This window comes from Schistocerca gregaria, chromosome 5 (genome assembly GCF_023897955.1).
Source record: "Schistocerca gregaria isolate iqSchGreg1 chromosome 5, iqSchGreg1.2, whole genome shotgun sequence".
Taxonomy (NCBI): Eukaryota; Metazoa; Arthropoda; class Insecta; order Orthoptera; family Acrididae; genus Schistocerca; species Schistocerca gregaria.
Window position 1 is genome coordinate 343,482,300 of NC_064924.1, and position 16,412 is coordinate 343,498,711.

General features: G+C 38.3%; 1 protein-coding gene across 4 annotated transcripts in view; it reads left to right on the forward strand.

The window, feature by feature from the left end:
- The first annotated feature begins 368 nt into the window (after window positions 1–368).
- The window catches only part of LOC126272915 (uncharacterized), a 211,172-nt gene continuing 195,128 nt past the window's right edge, over window positions 369–16,412 (forward strand). For 2 of the 4 annotated variants that reach the window (XM_049976201.1, XM_049976203.1), the window contains exon 1: window positions 594–791. The gene's annotated coding sequence lies outside the window, so the exon portion shown is untranslated. Of the gene's footprint in view, window positions 792–1,139; window positions 1,336–16,412 lie in introns of those variants that run through there. The other 2 variants (XM_049976200.1, XM_049976202.1) reach the window with 2 other exon arrangements.

The window sequence follows — 16,412 nt, forward strand, 5'->3', positions numbered from 1 at the left end:
ACGCCTTTCGTGAGTGCGTGCCGCCGCAGGCAGAGACGTGGTCGCCACACACGTAGGCCTCCGCCTTACATTAGTGACGTCGGCCAGTCTCTCTCTGAGAGACAGTAACACCTCGTGGGAGCAGCACGTACGAATGGCGTGACATCACTAGCCGCGACCCGAGGCCTAAGAGACGCCTCGCGCGAACCCAGGAAGCTCAGCGTTTGTCGCCGACTGATCTGTGAAGGTCCTTCAGCTAAATTTTCATCCACTTTTTTTCTACTTGCAAAATTAGAGCTATCATCACTGTAGCAGCGCATCTGCCGTCCAGCGTTCCGAACTACATTATTATTGAGCAGTCTAGTGAGAACCTCAGTAATATTGTGCAATATTATTGGCCGTTTAGGCGGCTGTTTGAAATTCTACGCCGCCTGGTCGGCGTGTTCATCGGCCAATCACAGCACAGACTGACAGTTATTGTCGTGTAGTAACTGTTGGACAGGTACTTTATCGAAAAGAAACTGTAACTGCAATTATTAGCATCGCCAAATAACCTTTTATCTTGTATCTGTATTTTACATAATCTGTAATGACATTAATTGCTCCCCATGAAATGAACTGTAATACTACATTGTTGCTGTTACATTAATAATGTGAGCAAAAGGACTGCCGTGTCAAGAGAGGTTTGTTGATGCGTGCTTTTGATGTTTAATGGTAACTGTGTTGAAGAAAGAAAAAGTGCGTGTGGTAGATTGATTGTAAAATATGTGCCTTTAGAAAATCATCAATAGCGTGTAAAAATAGACCTACCGGTATGTATCATTTGAAAAGTTTTAATTACTGTTTTTCTCATCTTTCGCTTACGGTACTACTTGTTCGACGTTTTTATTATGCACTCATCAGATCGTGTTTCCATGTGCAAGAAACGCCGTATTGTTTTTCGACCGCGGAGAATATTATGAATTCATCGGTTAACGTAGCTCCAAAATTTTAACGATTTGCTTGAATCGTTTATCGGTACAGTGTAGTTATTATTGCAAAACACGGTACCTGTGTTTGGAGAACTAGTTTTGCTGCTGTTCGTTCGTCAGTCAAACTCTGTAGATATCAGCATTAAGGACAGGAACCCATAAGACAGTAATAGGCTACTGTGCGCTATTAGTTTATTAGCGTCCTTTGCTGCATGACTTACGCAATAACATTTAACAATGTATTAAAAATGACACATGCTCTCTGAACAATTATTTGACACTTTGAGAAACATATTTATCACGTCATTTACAGTTAAAAGAGTGTACAAACAAAAAATAAAATTTACATTGAGAACAGCGTGATTGATGTGGCAGTAAAGAAAATGTAAGTGTTTGTTAATTATTTATGGATTAAGAATATGCCTTTACGTTACAAAAACATTTATTTAATACTTAATTTTTTAATTCTGATTTAAATTTTCCCTCATCTTCGATTCGCTTTATGCAAATTGACAGAGCGTTATACAGCTTTATTCCACAATGACTCACATGTTTCTGAGTTTTATTGTTCATGTCCTTTCTGTATGCAGATTCTTACTGGTATGTGTATCGTAGTTCTAGAAATTTGCATTTATACGTAAACTACTGAAGTGTGTTGTATACATTATAAAAACCATTACTTGACTGTAACCTTTCAGTGCAGTATCAGAGTTGCAGAGCAAAATCCATTCTGTTGTAATTATGGGAATCATACCCAAATGTATTTTCCCAGACATATGGTATTGTTAAGCCCTACTATGGTAAAGCTGACTACACTCAATAATTACTGTTTTTAGTTTTTGAGAAGTTATGCATTCGAGAGTTGAAAACCGCATATGAAGTAACGGTTTGCATTTGAAAAGCGCTGCATTACGGAGGCAGCTGTTTATATTTTAAGTTACAAATAGTGAAATTGTTTAAGTCCTACCATTTGCTATCTTCTACGACGTACCGAAGGCATTTGATGATGTCAGCCACTATTCTATTAAGTAAAGATCTTTTTTATTGGAGACATAGATCAGCTCATGCCTGGTTTAGTCCCTGTTTCTGAAATGTGATTCAGAAAGCTATCATAGGGGCTTTGAGTAGTAAAAGTAGGCAAACATTTCATTTTTTCACACATCATGTTCTGCAACTCCTGTCATGAAGGAGAGCCTCAGGAGCTGTAGACTGACTTCTGTGTCAAAAGGTAGAAGCAACCACTACATGGTACTTGTGTAGAGTATACCAACAACAAATTATGATTAGGCCTAATGCTACTTGGTTGAAACTGATAATTCTGGGAATTGCTTATACAGGGTGTAATTAAATTTCCTCTTCAGACTTTCAGGCAGGTACCTTGCACCAAAACAATAAAAAATGTCCATTCCCATGGGCTCTAAAATGCATGTCTTAAGAGCTATGAGTTGTAATTGTTCATCTTCAGTACTGTGAAACACATCTGTTCAACAGCAAGCTCCTTGCTTTCCACGTTTTGATAGGAGTACTATGAACCAAAAAAAGAAAATCATATCCAGTGATCAAGGGCTCTTAAATGCATACTTTAAAGACCTTTGATCACTTACTCATCTTTGCTACTGTGAAGGACGTCTCTTCTATTTACAAAGTGCTCATAACTTGTTAGGCATACATTTTACAGTCCATGTTTACTGGACATTTTTTCCTTGTTTTGGTGTGAGGAACCTGCCCTCAAAGTCAGTCACTAGGGAATTTAGCAACTCCCTGTTGATTATTTTACAAGCTATACATATATTAGGAGAAAGACAGTTACTTTGAGAAAGGCAACTATTTGTCACCTTATGTACCTCATTTGCTGTTTTTATCTGCTACCATACTTAAACTTTATACTGTCTGCTTTCAGCTGTCCGCATACAGGGAAGGACAAGATGAATCTTATACAAATATTAGAATTACTATGGAATTTAAAGGCTTTTCAATTTTATGCCTAATGTCTAACCCGTTACAGATGTTTGTACTATTGCATAAAACTTTATTGTTAATTCTGCAAGGGATGTATACTCTGCACAAAAAATATTTTTAATTGAAGTATTGTAGCTGTGAATTGCACAGTTAATCCTAAATTCGCCCATGTTATTATTCACAAACACAATTAGGGAGTATGTTTATTGGCATGTAAGTGTAATCCAGAATGAATTCTCACCCTGCAGTGGAGTGTGCGCTGTCTTCCTAGCGAATTACAACTGTGTACCAGACTGGAACTCAAACCTGGGACCTTTGCCTTTTGTGGGCAAATGCTCTATCGACTGAGCTACCCAGTCTCAACTCATGACTTGCCCTCACAGTCTTCACAGTATCCTTTCTTCCAGGAATGATAGTCCTTCAATGTATGCAGGGAAATTTCTGTGAAGTGAAGTATGGAAGGTAGGAGATGAGGTACATGCAGAAGCAGAACTGTGAGGGTGGGTTGTGAATTGTGCTTGGATAGCTTAGTCGGTACAATATTTGCTCACAAAAGGCAAGTTCCCAGGTTTGAGTGCCAATTTGGCACACAGTTTTAATCTGCCAGAAAGTTTCAAATCAGCGCTCAGTCTGGTGCAGAGTGAAAATTCATTCTGAAAACATTACCCCAGGCTACAGTTAACCCACAATTTCACAGTTTCTTTTCTACCAGGATTGCTAGTCCCACAAGTTATGCACAAGAGCACCTGTGAAGTTTGCAAGGTTGGGGATTAGGTGCTGGCGGAAGAAAAACTGTGAGAGTGGATAATTAGTTGTACTTTGATATCACAGTCGGTAGGTTGGCACTAATGGTTGACAGGAACAGACAGTACATATATTTTCTGAGAACTGAACACCTTTGTGCAATATGGTTAACAAAGTGATTGGCAAGTGATTTCATTTTGAAAGATACTGAGGAAGATGTTTCAAAACTAGCTCAGCCCTATCCATAATTATTGATACCCACAATTTTGGTTACAGATGGTTTTGGAATATTTGCAAATTATCAGTACTATGATGAGAGGTGATCAAGAAATATAGATTTAGTGTTTCAGATAATAAGGTGAAGGTTCAGAATACTAAATGACTTTGTAAGACAATGAAAATATCTATATATTTGGATGTGACAGCATTGTTAAACCTCCAGCTGAACAACATAGGAAAATATAAAAATAGGTGATAAATGATGGTGACTGAACAAATAAGGGCACTGTACATGAACTATGTTACTACTTGGTAGAGTATGGAAACGGATAATGATTTTTCTTCTGTAGATTGTTTGCAACTTTCCTCCTCCTGGAACTTAAAATTTTGTTATTCTACATTTTGTATGTGTGTGTGTTTGTGTGTGTGTGTGTGTGTGTGTGTGTGTGTGTGTGTGTGTGTGTGTGTGTAGTAAATGTAAATACAAAAGTTTGTACATAAAAAAGAGGTCGGTAGAGCATTTGCCCATGAAAAAGTGAAGGTCCCAGTTTTGAGTCCTGGTCCAGCACACAGTTTTAATGTGCCCGTAAGTGCAAGAATCCCAAGGTCCCTTCAGACGTTTCTGCATGATGTTCAGTTATCAACTTTAAAAAAAGTTCTTATCACACGCTTCTGTAGAAAAAATATGAATTTCATTTTCACTGCAAAAGTATATTAACAATCGATCCTTTATGTCAACTCAATGAGAGAAATTTCTAAATACAAACAGGCGAAACTGATCTTTTTGATTAACGTATCCATCTGCTGGTGCTACCACAGTTTATTACTGACCTGGATGCCCAGAAACTTCACATTTGGAGCTTTGTACAGTGTGTCTCTATTAACCTTTGTTTCTGGCACCTATAAGTCATTATTATTTGTTTGGATCTGCATAATTAGATTTTTTTTAATGTGTTAAGTGCTAAGACGCTAGCTGTGAACCTGTTGTAAATCTGTTCCATTATTTTGCTGGCTGTATCTGGTGTTGGTGTCGGTATACTTATTATCAGAAAACATTACGATGAAGAGTCCTTCAGTATTAAAATAAATCATTTCTGTTGGATAAGAACCAGAGTGGCCCAAGCACCAAACTCCATGGCACATCATATGCAATGTTTCTCCCCTCTGGATATATTTGTATTCTTGTTGTATCATTTGAGGTGTAAGATTCTGTTTTCTATTGTTGAGGTAGGATCCTAGTCATACAAGGAGAATGCCTCTTAACACAGTACTGTCCACAGAAAATGAGTCCTTGACAGCATCACAGGGAATTTCAACAGAGTAACCAGGGTTGTCACAAATTCTGGAAATCAGAGAATTTCAAATGTATAAGGGAAATTCGGGGGGGGGGGGGGGGGGGGGGGGGAATTGGAAAAACCTTGTTTTTGTCTCAGTAGTATGAAACTATCTGTTTATTGCCATGAGATGCTTCCTCACTGGCTGGGTGCAGCTGAGTTCATGCACTGCTTCCAGACTCTCTCATTCTTACTTCTTCTCCCCTTCCCACCCCTCGCCTCAGCTTTCAGGCAGTGCTGCCACCACTACCTGCTGCTAGTCTAGCTTCTGCTGATGAGAGGCAGGGCGACTGGAGGAGTGGTTTGTTTGGATGTGATTCACAAAGCTTGTTGATACAGTGGCGGGAGAAAACGGTCATGTGTGCATGAGTTATGTCTTAGTGATTGTGTGAATGTGTGAGTGCTCTCGTTTTCTGACAAAGGCAGTGACCAAAAATTTAGTTGTGAGAGTGTGATTGCCTTTTCTTTGTGCCTGTCTGTGGCTCGGCGATCACCTTTATGGTGAGTTGCTTCCTGTCCTCATTAGTTTTGATTCTCAGAGTATCTGTGAAGGTTATCTGTGGCGCGGATGATCACTGTAGTCTCATTTCATCAACTAGGTGTCTGTGACACATGAATAGCTGGTCACACGAGTGGAATTGCATGCTGGGCCAAAAACCCAGGCCATTTCTGTGGGTATCTCTAATGGATCGGGCCTGCCGATATGAAGCCCATAGTTTCCCACTAACGTGCGGATCTGCCAGTCGGATCTAGTCTCACTGATCTGCCCGCAGGTTGGGTCTGTCTGTGTGTGGCATAATGCGGTGGATTTTCAGGGTTTACCCATGGACCCAGGACTGTGGTGCTCCTTGGCAAGCCAGAGGCCACAGGCAATGGATTTCAGGAATTGCGACTGTCTTGCCACAAGTACATTTTACAGTGCTTCATTTTAAAGGCATCTTATTTATTCTAGTAAATTTTGGCACTTCAAACGTAGTTTATGTTTTAGAAAGTACGAACAATAAGAAGAAGAAAATTGTGGCAGTTTGTACACTATGTACTCATGTATTTCTTGAAAGAAAAATCAAACAATACCTGTGGAATAATAGACATAACACAGTGGCTAATAACTGACAATAATGAACATAGTAGAACCAACATTTTATTCACAGTCATCCACAGTGTTGGTTTACATGACTTCCCCACCTTCTACATATCTTTCAAGAGGCCTACTTTTTTCTGAAGTTATTTCTGAAAGCAGGGGAGGTAATTTAAATCTGCCTTGTGACTCCAACAAAATGCATATTTTTGTCACTAAATGTGTTTCACTTTATTGAAATAAAATAACATCAGTGGTCTTAATGAAACATATGTACCATTTGGTTTGCTTTCTTAATCCAAAAGCAGTTCATTACACCAGATGTTGATGTTAGTACTTACTATTTTTGCTCACACATTTAGAAATACAGAAGTTCTTACATTTTTTGTGAACCTCTATCTTTACTTACCCCTATATCTCAAACTTTGTCAGGGGAAAATGCTGAAACCCATCTGGAAAATAGGGAGTTTCACTTGGGGAAACTTGTGGCAACCCTGGTTATGTTTCTTGTTTAATTTTAGCAGAACTGAGTTTGTGAGACCACATGTTGCTTTCTTACTAGAGGAGGCTTTTCAAAAGCCAGACTGAGCTGTTCAATAGTCTGTTGCAAGCTATGTTCTCAAAAACTTTTGATAACATGGGAAGTGGACATATAATTAGAGGTCAGTTATTTATCCCCACATTTATGAATGGGTGTTACCACTGTATGTTTCTGTCTTTTCAGAAATACACCTTGGCCAATAGATTGGTTAATTACGGATGACACTGCAGAGTCACCACAATACAATATTTTAGTACCTTGGTTTAAATGCCATCATAACCAGAAAAGTGACTGCTGTTTAGATACTTGATGATATTTGTGATCAAAACTGATATGTAATGATGGAGTATGCAGTGCCATTTAAGTAAATTTAACGGATCTGCCTTTGATGGACTTCCTCTACCTGTGTTCAGCTACTGCTAGGAAGAATAAATTTAATTTAGTTGTTAATGAAAACTGAAATGAGCAAGTCGCATTGTTGGCCGGGAGGCCCCATCTGGGGAAGTTTGGCTGCTAAGTGCAAGTCTTATTTCATTCGACACCACACTGGGTGACTTGCGTGCCGGATGAGGATGAGGATGCAATGATGATATGGAAAACACAACACCCAGACCACGGACAGAGAAAATCTCCAATCCGGCCGGGAATCGAACCCGGGCCCGCTGCATGGGAGGCAAACATGTTACCACCTAGCTAAGCAGGCGGACAGTTGTTACTGATTTGAATTTAATATTATCTGTGTTGCTGCTGCCATCAGGGAGTTTAATTTCATTTTTCATATAAAATTTGTTTGTATGACACCTACTAGTGTTGCAAATTGGCTTTGCCTTGTTCTTGGAATTTTGTGCATTGTACATGGGTTTTGCTTTTTTATGACCCACTGAACAATTTTACAGTACTGCTTAATGTTTATTTTTAAATAAAGCTGTAAGTTCTGTGCAATAAATAAAGCTCTCTGTTAACTCAAGGTAATCTGATTACAAGTTGTACTCACTCTTTTTTCTGCCTACTTTGTACTTTTTCTTGACTCATTGTAAAGGGAAACTGAATTCATAAGGTTGTAAAAATATGACTAGAAAAGAATTGTGTTTTCACCTAGTGTCTGCCCTTGCCAAAAATTGTCCCATTTCTCATTTCTGTAAATTCTCCCTGAATAGCACACTTGAGTCACCTTTTACAATTCTGTGAAATTTACATCTTCCTTCTTAATTGAAACTGCTTAATGATGAGTCTTTGTTGCTACCATTTGACAGTAATGATCAGATAAGCTTTTTTATCATGGGGCCCATCTTCATTTCATGAATGACTGATCAAGGGCTATGTTATCAATCACTGTTGCACTATATCTTTATATTCTTGTTGGGGATGTTGCCGTGGGTATCAAACCAACTCTAGCTGGCCTCAACCAGAACTACCCAAGATGAAATCAGTATTGGAGCCTCCACACACAATCGCTTCGTAGTTGTTTCATTTAAGTTTCATTAGTACTCTGTTCAGCTGCTTTATAGTTTAATTCTTTTTCAGTTGGGGCCTGTAAGACTTCCAGAATTGCTATCTTGTATGTTGCTAAGTTTGTCACTGAAGTGCAAAAGCAAACTGCTGTTCAGTGCAGTATTAACTGAGGTTAATGGCCTGGAACTACTTCCCTTATTACTGCACTTCCTTCTGTTATGCCTACTGTAATACGTTACAGGCTTGTAGGCACGTCTGTTCACTTTCTGTGACTTTCGTAATCTGTTCTGACATGTACGTCACATATGTTAAGTGTCTGTTCATGATATGAGGAGCTCATTTTTCATATTTAAAAAGATACTTAATTTTTGATGTGAAAGTCCAGATGTGTTATAATTATCACCCTTTGTGCTATGGCAGGACTCCCATCCTCCCCGAAAATATTGAAAATAACAGCGATTGCACAAATATTTTTCTGGTCCCACTGAATACTTCTGGAAATTATTTGTGTAAATAACTGCGTACCAGAAACATTCAGATGTAAATCATGCTGTATGTGGTGCAACTGCGTGGGATCCAATTTTGTGAGTAACTCCTAGAGCTCTATGTCAACAAAATCAATGGGACACTTCACACATAGTTTGTTGTTCGACTAAAAGAGTGACACTGTATTCATGTTTCTATGAGGAGCACTCCTAACAATGTGCCTGATGTCATCCTCAATTGTGTCGTTGAGATTGCGGTTCAAATTGTTTCCATTGCCCCACTATTCATCAGATGATCCTATCAAAGTATTTCCCCTGAGACAGTAAATCACAGGTAACATAGCTGAGCCCTGCAGTTGGCTTAAAAACCCTGGGACCTGTTACTAGGTCAGAGATTCGTCATTGATGAGTACTCCACCCTTTTAACCTTCTTGGTACTAATAGCCTTAACTTGCACTGTTTTCACTTGTTTTTTCGGTGTGTGCCTGAACAATACACCATTTCTGTGAAGAGAACCCAAAATGGGTATATTGTAGGGACTGATTATGGGTCCATTAATATTTTCGCTGTGTATTAATGATCTGCTGTTTTATTTGAATCAGGATGCTGAATTAGCCCTTTCTGTAGGTAATGCGAGCACTATTGTCTACATCTATATCTGCAAATGTACTCTAGAAGCCACCATATGGTGTGTGGCAGAGGGTACCCTGTACCACTGAAAGTCATTTCCTTTCCTGTTCCACTCGCAAACAGAGCGAAGAAAAAATTACTATCTATATGCCTCCATATGAGCCTTAATTTCTTATATCTTATCATTGTGGTCCTTTTGTGAAATGTATGTTTGCAACAGTAGAATCGTTCTGAAGTTAGCCTCAGATGCCAGTTTTCTAAATTTTCTCAACAGCGTTCAATGAAAAGAACGCAGCCTTCCCTCCAGGGATTGCTATTTTAGTTCCTGAAGGATCTCCTTGATACTTTAGTGTTGTTGGAACCTACTGGTAACAAACTTCGCTGTCCGCCTCTAAATAGCTTCGATGCCTGCCTTTAATCTGACCTGGTGCAGGTCCCAAACATTCTCACAGTACTCAAGAATAGGTTGCTATAGTGACCTATACGCCGCCTCCTTTACAGATGAACCATGCTTTCCGAAAATTTCACCAATAAACGGAAGTTGACCATTCACCTGCCTTACTATAGCACCTACATGCTTGTTCCATTTCATATGCAGTGTTACACCCAGATATTTAAACAACTTGACTGTGTGAAGCAGTATACTACTAATGCTGTATTCAGACATTATGGGTTTACATTTTTTAACATTTACACCTACCTGGCATTCATCACAGCAATTAAAAATTTTGTCTAAGCCACCTTGTATCATCCTACGGTCATTCATCTGTAACATATTGCCGTACACCACAGCAATATCAGCAAAGAACCGCAGGTAGCTGCCCACCTTGTGCACTGTGCATCAGATCATTTGTAGATATAGAAAATAGAAGCATCAGCAGAGAAATAGTAATGATGTTATTGTCTAAGCTTTTTACTGCTTTTTGCATGAATGGACTACTTTTAAACTTCGAAGAAACTGAGCTATTCTAGATTTATACTTTACAAATATGTCACCTCTTACCATGGTAGTATACCAACAAAAAATAATAAACATGGTTAAAAGTTCTAATTTCTTGGGTGTTATATTGATGAGAACTTAAACTGGAGAAATCGTGTAAAAGACATACTGAAATTTTATATTTGTCTAGTTTTTCTGTAAGTTACCATATTTGCATTACATCATCCAGTGTCTTCATGTCTCTTCCAAAATACAATTTTCTTTCATGCTTCTAAAATCAAGTGTTTGGAATTATTAAATTATCTCCTGTGCAGAATTGTACCAGGTGACTTCTCTTTCACTCCTTGTCATCATCCTGGTTCTCCTGCTGTTTTTCCTTTGCTACCACTGTTTTTCTTTTCCTACTATCAAATTGTAGTCTCCCATACAATTAAATTTTCAACTTCCTGAATGGTGAGTAATATTTTTTAGCTCATCATACTTCTTTCAATATCTTCATCTACAGAATTAGAAGACTTGTAAACTTGTACCACTATGATTGCTGTTAGCTTTGTGTCTGTCTTGGCTGCCATAATGTATTCACTGTGTTATTCATAGTAGCTTACTCGCATTCCTACTTTCTTATTCATTACTAGATCTGATAACTTGGCCCAGTGTGTTTTATAGCTGTCTAGAAGCTGTGGAGCTCAGTGACAGCCACTGGATGACACTGCTAAACCTGCAGAAGCTGATGTCACCACTGCAAGCATTGCTGTGAGGACACACCTGCCTGCTGCCATATCAGCACCTATGTTGGCCCTTAGAGCCAGCAGCTCTGCAGTCATTTGTGATTTCTCTGTGCTATTCTATATAACTCACTCCACATTGCTTGGTTCTTAATTCGCTAAATCTTAGGTTTTTGATCTTTATTTCCTTGTGAAGTGTGACTACCTTCACATCTCTATCTGAAATGCCTTCCTCATGTCAACATTCTTTGAAGAGGTCAATTTAGTTTGAATTTTTAACTTCCTAGACTTTATACTGTTGTGTCTATACCCAATTCCAGTAGTAAACTGCCCGTTAAAAAATTAGTGCAAGTGAGTTTACTACCTCGGATTAAATTTCACATCAATATGTTACCCGGTTTAAATTAGCAACTAAGAGGAGTAATCCATTTGTTAATAATCCAACTTGTGCAGCCATGTTGCAGCACATTATTACATCTTCCCTATTTCTGAAAAGCTACATTGTTTGTTAATTATGATTATTTAAATGATAGCTCTATTTGAGGACTACCCAAAAATACCCTTACCCATATTTTATTCAAAGTGATTTGTTTATAATCAACTAAAACGTAATTTAAATTGTACTGTAAAACTCATTGAAATGGTATATGAAATTAAGTAAACTTCTCCATTCTGAATATCAGAACTTGTAGAGCAATATTTGGCCCATTTTCTTCTTCTTCTTTTTGTATTATTATTAAAATAACAAAAATCACCTAAAGACTTTTAATTGATATTTTGTAAATCCTACATTTAACAATGTATTTGATGTTTAGTTATATATAAAAGGAAGTGGCGTATGAGTCATGCAGACAGTAGTAAGAGCCAGCTTTGTGTTGGACTCTTTCGGAGGCTGTCAGACAAGAATGGTATACGCCATCAATGTACATCCTCAAACTAGACAATTCTTTATTAGACGATATATTGAAAATCACACACACTTGTGAGAATGCGCAGGCAAGAAATTAATGCTCCACGGCTTGAACGCAAGTAGTGATGGCCCAACCACCAGTTCAGAGACACTCTTAAGTCTTTTCCTCGACAGTGGCATTATGATTCATCTGTTTTGGACATGTCTGTGTCCTCTGAGTACCTTGAACACCCTGTCGACATAAGCAGCAAGGTCTCCCATCATGTCATGCTTTACTGTCTGGATCACTGAGTGAAAGATGGTCGTCTCCAAACTGTCCATTGTCAGCTGTTGGGGACAGCTGGATGCCACTCCCAACACATGACAAGGGACAGTGCATGAACTTCACACAGTTGTTTCTCTGGATGATCATTCCACAACTAAGTTATTTATTGACCTTACAATTGCAGCCCAATATCTCTGATTCCAAGAGGACACAGGAGCTACCGTTTCTTTGATTACATGTGCTTGTCTTGGCTGCCCTGTGTTGGTCCCACCCTCCTTTATGTTGATACCATATGGTGGCAGTTTGATTCCCTTCCTTGGTCAGACCACAACCAATGCTGCCACAATTTTTGTTCTGGATGTCTCGTGCTGTTTGGGTTCGCCATCACTGATGAGGTGCAGGTTGTCCCCAACACAGATCATTCCAGGAGCTCAATGATCTCTGTACTGCCTTCAGGCCTCTATACGAACCTGGCCTTGAGTGCATCACAGATTTGTAGGCTCATCTCCTTACATGCAGGTGCAGTGCCTCATTTGTGCTGGGTACAGTGGCTGTTAAGCAAGACCTCGATTGCTGCCACAAAACTGGGGTTATTGAACCTGTTAAAACCAGTTCTTTGACCTCACCCCTGGTGATATTCAAGAAACCCAGTGGCGCCCTCTGGTTATGTGGGTATTTTTAGTCGACAATTGATCCCTAGGTCCAAGTGCAACCATACCTGATAATATGTACTGAGGACTGCTTAACAAAAATGAAGCTTACCTGAGGTAAATATTTTTCTAAGACAGATCTTGCTGGTACATATTTGCAGATTCCACTGGACAAGGATTTGCTACAGTTTATGGTCATATATACTACCCTTGGCTATAAAAATATAAGTGCTTGCCCTTTGGGATCTCATCCGTTCCGGTGATCTTCCAGAGTGATCTGGAACAGATAAGTATGCCCATCCCTGCTTGTACTAATTATCTCAACAACTTCTTGTGGGCATCTCACATCAAGATTACCCACGGAACCTTTGTATCCTCTTTATTACATTGCATGCAAGACTCAATTCCTGCTTACACAAATGCCACTTTATTACATTCAAGTAAGCATGTGCACAATGGCTAGTTCTTCACATCAATCCTATTCGAGGAAGAGATTGTAGAGCTTTTAGAGGAACGTCTAAGTGAAAATGAGAGTGAGAATGATTTTGATAATGGGAGTGATTCATTTGTAAACAGTTTGAGTGAAATGAGGATGGAAACAGCCCGCCCTCAGTAGTTTCAAAAAATATCCCAACATGGAAAGTTTTCCATTGTAATGTGTATGTAAATAATTTGAAAAGAAGCAAAATTTTTATTGTAATGTGTATTCTTATTGTTGGTCAGTGACTCCTGACAGTCTAGGCAAGATACAGAAATTACACAGAGTAACAATGAATCTGCAGCAGGGGATTTATTAATCATTTTCATCCAACTGAATATGAAACTAATAACATTTTTATTGAATTGACTCTACCTTTTGAGATAAAGGCAATCCATTTATACTGGAAGTCGAGTTATAAAAAAGAGGAGATTATTTTTTAAAACATTTATTTTAAAATTATTAGATGATTTCAAACAAGTGCTATAAATAATAAAATTAATCACAAAAACAAGTAAATAAGAACTAAAAAAATATTTTGTATGGGATTTTCTTTGGTGTTTTTGGTCCAGACAGTCTTTCTGCAAGTTTCAGCAGTAGTCTGCAATCATATGCTGATGCCAATCGTCTTGATATGTTTCCTCCATGATCTTGATGTCCTGGTGGAACTGTTCCTTCTGGTCTTCACTGTAACTGCCCAAGCTGTCAGGAAATTTACTTAAATGACTGTGCAAAAAATGCAATTTGACACTCATATTAACTTCTAGTTTTTGGAAATTCTGGAGCATTATGTCTACTATTTTGGAGTATTCTTCAACTTTTTGATTCCCCAAAAAATTCTTAACAACTGATTTAAAGCTTATCCATGCTTCCAATTCAACTTCAGTCATTTGGTTTCTTAAATCATCATTGTTTGGGGTTGGATTTGTGGCCCATCAAAAATTCGTGCTTTTAACTTTTTGGTATTGACACCATGAAATGATTGTCAAATATGTTTGAATATATTGCCCATTCCTATCTAAAGTTTTAACAAATTGTTTTATAAGCCTAAGTTTAATATATAGTGGTGGAAGAATGATTTTTTCCAGACTGACGAACGGTTCATCAATGATGTTGTCTTTTCCTCTACTTAGGTTCATTCTCAGTGGCCAGTCTTCCTGCTCTAATGTTCATTTTTCGTACAAATGTCCCACAGACAAAGAAAAGAGGGATATTTAGTGTATTCACTTCGCTGACACAATAAAAAATTCACCATTTTTAAATCTACGCACACTAACCACTGACGTTGATGAAATGAAATTGTCTTTAAAACAATTTTTATTGTCTTCCTTAAGAGTAGTTGAATGAACTATTTGGATTACACCTAATTTATTCCCATTGTGCAGTAGCAGCACACTTAAAACTTTTTTTAGCTATCTATGAAAAGTTGCCAGTCTTTTGGTTGGTATAATGAAAGACCCATTAGATTTAAAAGCCCAGAAATATCACTAAAATACACGACATCATTTGTCTTGTTGAAATATGAAAGAATGTCGTGCTCAGTAGTTCGATAGCATGTTATTCATACACCATGCTGAATGCAATGTTTTTCTTTTAGTCTTGACTCAAGAAGCGCAGCTGATTCCTTAGATAAATATAAATCTTGAATAAATCGTTTAGCTCGCCCTTAGAAAATCCTTGCAGTGTAGGACTGCATTCTTCAAATACACTTTCACTATTGCTTACTCTGACTGTCTAATATTGTGGCAACATCACAGTAATCATCTGATAAGGAAGTAAATACTGATATTGGCAAATCTTCACTATGAAGAGTTGGTGGCTTAGTGGATTGTAGGTTTTGGTAAACCTAAGAGCCCTTTTTGTATCAATTCATACATTTTACATTCAAAACACAAAAGCAGCAATAATCAAGGTGGTTTCTTGGCTCTGTCCACATCATCGGTACTCCAAACAGGAGCCCTTTTCATCCTCCATGACTCCAATATTGAAGTGACTCCACACAAGTTTTACAAGCATTGTGTGGGGCCCGTGAAAAAATATGTATTTTTTCATAGAATGTTTTATCATGAGCACCAGAGTTTATTCAAACGAAATAATTTATAGGCTAAGTACTTCATCATAATATGTATCTAAGTAGACTCTGTAAACTTACTCTGCAGAAAAAGATTTTTTTTGTTCCCAGTGTTATCCATTGGAATAAACACATTTATATTTGTAAACCACAATAATCTGTAAAGTCCAATACTTGACACCATTAATTCACACAGTTACGGACTAACCAAGCATCTATCTATGCCTTTACACCCGTTGTGAGACACTGCATTCACCATTCACTGCCATTCAGTTGGCCGAGTGTGAAAGTTCTTATGGATATGTAACTACCCAAGGATTACCTGCTTATGAGCTTCAGTGTTATGTTGCTCTTCAGGAAGTAGTTCTTTAAGACTCCTCTATGCTCTTGGCTCATCGCTTTGAGCAACAAAAAGGTAGACTTTTTGAGCACGTAATGAACACCACTTACTTCATATGCAGTGGGGAGGTTTTTGAAGAAATACATGAATTGGCCATGGAATCCTCACTGGTCCCCAGTATTACAAATCTCTTCATGGAATACTTTTGAGGATGAGGTGCTTGAAAGCACAACCTGCTAGGAACTCGGAACACTTCTTCCACTATGTTGACAAAACATTCGAGTTGGGGAAAGTGAGAGACAGGTGCTGGATGAGTTTTGGGGCCAATTTAACATCAGAATGAAATTGTCAATCTGCATTGGAGTGTATGCTGATATGAAATTTCCTGGTAAATTGTAGACATCTTCAGTAGCACAATTAATTTCTGAACAATTTAGGGAGGGAGGGGGCAGGGGCTCAGCATTTTGGATTCTCTGCAACATAGATTTATCCACCAAAACTGTTTAGGGAGGGAGGGGGCAGGGGCTCAGCATTTTGGATTCTCTGCAACATAGATTTATCCACCGAAACTATCATGAATATGAAGATGCATCACTGATGCTTCTAAGTATAAACCATTGGTTGGTGTTGAAGCCATTGCT